General features: G+C 35.1%; 1 long non-coding RNA gene across 1 annotated transcript in view; it reads right to left on the bottom strand.

Moving 5' to 3' along the window:
• Positions 1 to 873: 873 nt before the first annotated feature.
• LOC127559415 (uncharacterized) overlaps positions 874 to 8,264 on the bottom strand; it is a 49,692-nt gene continuing 42,301 nt past the window's right edge. Inside the window, exon 4 of the long non-coding RNA XR_007953124.1 lies at positions 874 to 1,435. This is a non-coding gene — a long non-coding RNA (uncharacterized LOC127559415). The remainder of the gene's footprint in view (positions 1,436 to 8,264) is intronic.

Genomic DNA, 8,264 nt, shown 5'->3' with positions numbered 1-8,264 from the left:
GAGTGCTCTCATTGGAAATGAGATAATTAAGTTTAGCCAAGAGAGAATCCCATATCTCACTCAGGAGGCATTAATCTCCTAAATCTTCAAAGTAGCAATTTGGGGTAGGAAACCTGATGGAGAATGCTAGCTTTTTCTCATGGTGGCATCTTCCCAGAATGTTATTCTTCTTTCAGTAAACTGAAGAAATGTTGGCATCGTACAACTTCTCTCTTAAACTGGAAATTAGAAGTGCCCAAAGCAATTGTAAAGTCAAAGAGATTGCAGAACTCAAAGAAACTTAAGAATTTGAAGAGAACAAACCTCAAATTTCAAATCTTAACCAACTCCATCACTACCCATACTCAGGCTCTGGATACTGATTTCCATCAATAAGGTTAGAGTTCCATACAATAGGCGTCGGGACTTGGGTTACTTAGGGATAAAACACATGAACAAAGAGATAGCAAATAAAGTACAATGAAATAATGGCAAAAGAGAGCTCTAGACAAAGTGCTATAATAAGAAATGGGAGGTTGAATGGTAGAGAGGGAGGAAACACTCATTGAATACTTCATATTCATCCCTGTGACATATGCTGAATATAGATTTTGATGGATTTATGTGAGGGAGGGAGAAAAGGATGGAGGGAGTTAGATGGTGTTATTGCCCTTCTTCAGAGTCAAAAAGACACAAGATATTTGAATCAATCTCAGTTCTATAGTTAGAAATATTTATAGTACAGCAAAGCCTCAGGAAACTTGTTAGACTAATTCTGTGGGAAGCCTTGGCTCTCAGCAATATGTAGAGGTGAACTACTTCCAAGAAGCTGATCATGCAATTTCTCCTTATGGCATATGATTAGGCAGAGTTCACAAGGGCAACTGGCCTGCTGCTACTCACTCCTGCCATAGAAAAATCCCATAGTGCCAGTGACCCCACAGATACCCTAGGTCCTTTTGCTCCATTGAGGGGTGCAACCCGACCATTTGAGAAATTTGGGGTGAAGTTCAAGAAAATTCACTCACATCACTTAAAAGTTTCCTTCTTTTGATAAGCAGAAAGCTCTTTTTATTAGTCAACAAACATTATTAAGATTTTTTTACAATATGTCAGGCACTTTGTTAAGCAATGTGATTACTAATACAAGCAGAAAAAAATATTCCTTGTTCTTAAGGAGTTTCCATTCTGATAAGGGAAGACAAAATAAAAAGGAAATTTAATAAGAAGGAAGGAAATAGGGAAAAGGGTACACAGCATAAGAAGAATGATGAGGAGCCTGATGAGAAATGAAGAGATGGCTGATCTGGGCATCCTTCTCAATCAAAGGTTCTAGAAACAGCCATCTAATCAGAGGGAGGGGCTGGAGGAACTTTTGAGATGAGCCTTCTGAAGCGAAGTGATGTTCCAGCATTAGGAGTTTTCTGGAGCATGATGATGGAGCCCAGATTGCACCCTGATAAGAAATGAAGTGAATTTATCGATGAACAATCATGGTAAAATGGACAGAGTATTTTTGATAGCAGTTATCATGGTAGAAGAAGTGTGCAGAATTTTCATGGTTCTCTTAAGTCACCATAACTCTCTAACATACCCAGACATTAGAATGTAGCATAAGGTCTCCTTGAGCCCTGCCTTTCCCCCTTGCATTTAAAATTTTAATAACTAGACCCTAAAATAGATTCAGATGAGATAAGCAGATGATCTAGTGTGCCGTTTCTAAAATAGCAGAGGTGTTTCTCAGTATTGCTTCTATCTAAAATCTTTTGAAACCCCTCAGCATAAGAAGAGTTGGCATTTCCAAAGAGAAAATGACTTAATTAGTAACGTGAAGCTTAGTGAAGTAATTTCACACACACATTTATATTTGACAAAACTGTAGTTGCTGCATGAACTGAATCATTATTTAGTTTTTAAAGGGAGCTGTGGCCATTGTGGAGAATATCCTTGTCCTCTAAAGACTTTTATGCACTGGGGATGTATCGATAGGAAGCGATTCAAAGGGTCTCTCTGCAGAGCAGAGACAAATAAAACAAAGGCAGTCCTCAGTGCAGCAATCATCCAGTTTTGCGCTAAAATGGAATTCAGCATTCCGGAGCATGACCCTTTTTTTTTTTTTTTTTTTTTTTTTTTTTTTACAGGAACTAGAATCCATGCTTGATATATTACAATGTCTAATCATCATTCTCCTGTGTTTGTTCAATGTTTCCAAGGCTATGGTTATAAACTAAGTATTATCTAGATACATAGTGTTATCCCATTGGAATATTGCTAGAATTTCATAATAGGGAAACATGCAATAAAAATATTTCCATGGAAACATTTGTCTTATGATCAAAGAATATTTACAAAGAATTCCAATGATGCTACAGATTAAGGAGATGATGAGGGCAAAAAAGTATTCAAATGAAAAAAAACATCAGATTTTGCAATTGTTAGACTGTACATCAAACCCTGCTTCTGCTATTTGTTGCTTGTATAATCTTTTCCAATCCCCAGTTTCTTAATTTGCATAAATGAAGGAGCCAAACTAAATGTAATTTAAAGATCATTCAAGTTCTATATCCTATGGCCATATTATAAATTCTATATCAATTCTACCTCCAAGTTTAACTAATAAAAATCAGTACCAAAGGTTGGAGATCATAGAGTCAAAAAGAGGATACTCTCTTGCCTTCACACACACACACACACACACACACACACACACACACACCTCACACCCCTCTACATTAGAGCATCATTCCCTGATTATTACCATGTCTACGCTACTGATGGGTCAAGCATTCTTTCTCCCCTTTTTCCATCAGTGAGCCTTTACTAGGGGCACTGTCTCTAATCTAGACTCCTTAGCTTAATATTCAAGAAGCATCTCCCCACCAATTATGGCTATTCTTTTTTCAACCTTATCTACCCATCAGGAATGATTCCATTCTAATCAATCTGATCTATTCACCATTTCTCAAATCTACCACATAGATTCCTCTCATCACTTTGTTCATAAAAGTTCCCTCATCTTTTCGCTGAATGTCTACCTTCCAAGTGTCAGTTCAATCTTATCTCCTTGAAGAAACTTTCCTTAGTTGACCCAGACCCTTAGGGATTATTTCCTCAAATATAATAATTTTATTAAATTCATAGTAGCTACCAAGCATTGTGCTAGGTGCTGGGAATTTTTTTTCCAAGACAAAGACAAAAATGAAACTGTCACTGTTCTCAAAAAACTTTTATGCTTCTAGAGATAAGGGAAATCTTGAGAAGTAAAAACTCTCCACACAGTTAAGTAAATAGAAAAAGGGAAGGGTAACAACTAGGTGAAATAGGAACACTCTTTTGTAGGAGGTAACATTTGAGCTGAATCTTGAAGGGAACTAGAGATTTCAAGAGATGGAGATAAGAAGGGAGAATGCTCCCCCTTCTGAATATCTATATGATTCTTATTTCTAATCCTTAATAGATCCTTAGTCTATGTTTCATGGCATTGTCATTCATCTCATTGTCTTGATTCTAATTGTATCATCTACTCAAGGATTAGGTCTGTCTCACATTAAGTAACCCCAAAGGATTTTATATATATGCTTGATGTCAGTGAATAAGATTTGCAATAAAATAAAATAAAATAAAATCGATAAACTGTGTTTCTCAATGAAAGAGTGAGAAATAAAGATGTTTAGGTCTGGAGATTTATTAGCTTGGATCTGCTTCTGTTGAGTTCGTTATTAAAATATTTGCTAGATGCATTATTTTATTGGTGAAGTTTTTCTTTAAAAGGTGGAATTTGAATGGTGGGGAAAAATAAAGCAATGATTTTAGAAGACATGAAGAATAGGAAAGTACCAAACTTTTTTCACAGCTATTTAAAAGTGGGAGCAGAAAAAGGAATGGTTGATGGTAGGATGGCAAAAATACAAAAATAACCAAATTAATACATCACAAATTGTGATATTGTAGGTTTGAGCAATCTCCACCAAAACCAGATTACAATTTGTTCAGTCAAGCAATTTTCTCTTGGTTATGCAGCACATTTGTTTTAGAGGTAAGATTTGAATCCAATTCTTCTTGACTTCTGATCCAGTATTCTAGCCACTACTCTCTCAAATAAATGAGTAGGCAGAAGAAAACAATTTTTAAAAATCTAGCCAGGTTTTCAACAAATAGAAAAAAAGAAGGTTAAAATTTTTGCTAACAAATATTGACAGATATGAAAGGATGTTCAGCATGGTAATGTCATTGGTGAATTAGAGGGAAAGATAACTTTGATAGAGACAATTAGGATAAGATAAAGGATAATTTAGTCCTTTAGACCTGGTACTTTGTAGATGGGACAACCTGTGAAAAAATATGGATATCTGAAAACCAACAAGAGATTTAGTAGTCTGGTTAGCATATGATGGTATACTATAAATGCCTATTGAGTGAATGAGTGAGTGAATGAATAAAAGTATTTTTAAAAAGGCAGTTTGAACCAATATTGTGAAGAGAGAAATGGCAAGCTTTTAGTAGATGAAGCTAATATACAAATACTGCATGGAACCACAGATATTAAAATCTTAGTTCTAGTTCCCAGCATAACCAAGTCCCTCAATGGCATATTATTTATGTTTTTGTTGAATGGAAGATAGATGTCAACAAGTGCTGAGCTCTGTGCAAGGCATCAAATGAGTCTCTGTCTGGTGAGTTCATGATATAACTTAAAGGGGATACCTTTTTTACTTTTTAAACTAAGTGTGTATCTGTGGATCATCAAGCATTTTAATATCCCAGAAGCCATGGATGCCCTGCACATTTATATTCAGCTTCTGATATTTATATATTGTAATGCAATAGTATCCATATTACTTTCAGTAACACCGTCAAGTTCTAAAGGCCAAAGTACATAGAATTTTGAATAAATTCATCTTTTTATCTGCTCTCCTAAAGAAATGAATAGGAAATTGAGTTCTATTCTTAAGAACTGAGGCAAGGGACAACGGAATGTGGTTTCCTTGATCACTGCTTACACTGATCATTTTATGTTAGAAAATATTTTAGTAATTATTTATTAATTTTGCATTACTGATTTTTACTTGTTTTGCATTGTCCTATGCATATTATAGTTTCTGTTGAGGAAGGTTGTTTTATTGTTGTTGTTGATTATTTGTTTGTTTTTAAGTATTTGGGAGGGGTTTTGTTTGCCATCATCTTTCCTCCTAGTCCTCTGCATTCATGCATCCCAGAACAGATTATTCTATCTTGGGATTTTAGGAAGAGAGTGAGAGAGGAAGTATATATATATATTTTTTATTGAGGATTCTTCTCCAAGATCTTTTGTTTATGAGGATTTTATTTATTAATGTTTACCACATTCAAAATAAAAATATTAGAATTATTCATGTCACAATATTCTATTGTTTAGCATTCCTTTGGTTTTTCTTTTTTTTTCTTATTCTGTTTTTAAAATAAAATATATATTAAAGCAAAATAAAATAAATAGTATTATTGTGAAAAGAATTTTGACTCCCTAAAAGTTTTTAGCAACTCCTAAAGATCCCCTAAACATACTTGGAGAACTTTTGCCCTCCACCATGCTATCTTCTCATCTTTCATCTGATTTAATTCATAGATTTAGATAAAATCTGAGTTATTATTAGTCAATTTGATGTGAAAGCAATCCAACCAAATCATAAAATTTATTACCACTAAGTAGGAGTTCAGATAAGAAGATGCATTTGGCACATGGTATTCTGCTAGAAATTCCACTATCTGTATTCAGTGGTAGAAAGCTAGAAGACTTTCCTTCTTCTAACACATAGTGGTCCCTGGAAAAATTTCACAAAAGTCAAAATGCCATGAACTTGTTGGTTATATTGTCTAATTGTGATTGAAACATGTGCAATAGAAAACTTTTTAAAAAAAATTAATAACTCCAATGACATGCATAATATTATATTTTTCAAATTGGTTTTCTATTAGAGGTAATGGATTGACTCTCATGGACCCATTCTTTTGTCAGCATCATGGATTTATGAGATGATTGGTCTGGCTCAGTAGGTTAATATATTACATGGTCCTGGAGCAGAGCAAAAGTTAGATGCCGCAAATACATGGCATGTTTCATTCATATAAAAGCTTAGGTTGTCTTGTTTACTAAATATAATGATAATAAATAAGAGAAAAATCAAAGGTAAAAAGATGATTTTCTCTATGGAGGATGTGCAAAAGGATAAGCTGTATTCTCTATATACAGTTTAGAAGGACAAACTTCCAAAATTTTTGAGAAGTAGACAGCTTCATTGAAATAGATACATATTTACATTCTAGGGCACTACTTTGAAGGGGATAATATTCATTTCGGTGTATGTGTTGGTTAAGAAAATAAACATATATTTGTGCTGACATTGCCTCTTATCCTATTTAGTGCCTTCTCTCTGAAATAATCCCCAATATACTAAATATGTCTTTTATGCACATAAATATTTTCATATTGTCTGCCCCATCAGGATGTGTGATTCTTGAAGGTAAGAGATATATTTTTGCCTTTCTTTGTATACTTGTTATATAGCACAGTGCCTGACACATTAGAAGTGACACAGATGACTTTGATATCATTTCTACCATACTATAAACAATTTAGGGTGTTAATCAGAGATTAGAATAATAAGAGTTAACAACTAAGTAGCGATGTAAATGGCAGTGATTGTTATGTAATATATATCACCCTCCCCTAAAATCCTACTCTACTGCTTTACTGTGCTGCAGAGTGACCCTAGCTTCTCCAAGGGTTGGCCAAAATGGCACAAGCCTTGGCGATTTCTTTCTATTAAACCAGAATGAATTTGGTTTTGTTGGTTTTGTTTTTGCGAGGCAATTGGGGTTAAGTGACTTACCCTGGATCATCCAGATAGTAAGTTTTAAATGTGTGAAGAAGTCACATTTGAACTCAGGTCCTCCTGACTCCAGGGCCGGTAAGCTATCCACTGTGCCTTCTAGCTGTCCCATACAGAATGAATTTGAATTTGGATCTAGCACCAGGTTCTCAGTCTGTCATCTGAACAGCCTGGTTCAGTTTGGAAAAGATCAGCAGCAGACCAGACTGGCCACAGGGCTGATGAACTTTTCAGCTGCAACAACTCAACAATGACTTCTCAGTCATTGAGAGGTTATAATCTGTATTGGCAGCAGTAGTACACAGATCTAAAACAATCATGGATCTTGGAAACATATATGCCATGTCAACAGTTGTAATGTAATTCCCTTGAAGAATGGAGGATTCATTCATTTATTCACCAAAGATTTATTAAATATTTACTATTCTTAGATACTGGAGATATAAGGATAGATATGGCATAGACCGTATTGTAAAGGAGTTTACAATCCAAAGCTGGTGCAGGGAGGAGGGGAGGGGGCACTTTGATGCAGGAGAGCATGACAAAACTGCAAAGGAAAAGTCAAAGCAAAGTATCTTATTAAATTTAGGGAAGGAAGAATCATTTTAATTTGAGAGGCAGAGAATTGAAGACTTGATAGAAGAGGCAACTAAGTTGAGCTTTGAAAAAAGCTGGAAAGGAATATCAAGTAAGAGAAATGGGGGAGAGGGAGTTCATTCTAGATATGGAGATGGGATGAAGATAGGAGAATAAAGGACAGAAAAAGAGGCAGAAAATCATCTGTCTTGGTTAGACTATGGATGGGGACAGTATGATTTAAAACTAGAAAAATAGATTGGAAACACAGGAGATGGGACTTGAATAGTTGTATCAGGAGTTTTATATGATAGGCATTAGGGAACTACTATACATTTTTTAGTAGAGGAGTGATGTGATCAAAGTGGTTAATTAGGAAGATTATTTTGGCAGTGGGGAGAAGAGCATACAGGGCAGAAGGGATTGACTGAAGGCAGGAAGACCAGTCTGCAGGGCTCACGGGATAGTATACATACCATGTTCCAATGTTTCTCCCTCTAACAACTTCATAAAGCCTGAAAATTGCTGGCTGCTAACTATTTACTATATAAATGATGACTTTATCTGTGACAGTTATATAGATACATGGAGGAGGTCAATGGATTCTCACATTCCTAATGGAGTTGTAATATCCCCAACTTTCTTCTAGCCTTCTGATTCTATGATTTCTAGTCCTCACAGATTTGATGTTAGAATAGTAATGATTGTTCCCAACACAGTTTTCAGAACTTGGAAAGAAAACAGAAAAAAATATGAAACTTGAAAAAAACCCCACATAAACCCAATATAGAAATATCTCCCACATCACTATAAAAGTATAGTTTTCTTGTGAAGATTCACATG

This window comes from Antechinus flavipes, chromosome 1 (assembly GCF_016432865.1).
Source record: "Antechinus flavipes isolate AdamAnt ecotype Samford, QLD, Australia chromosome 1, AdamAnt_v2, whole genome shotgun sequence".
In the NCBI taxonomy this organism is placed as follows: domain Eukaryota; kingdom Metazoa; phylum Chordata; class Mammalia; order Dasyuromorphia; family Dasyuridae; genus Antechinus; species Antechinus flavipes.
This window is presented reverse-complemented; position numbering and strand designations above follow the sequence as displayed.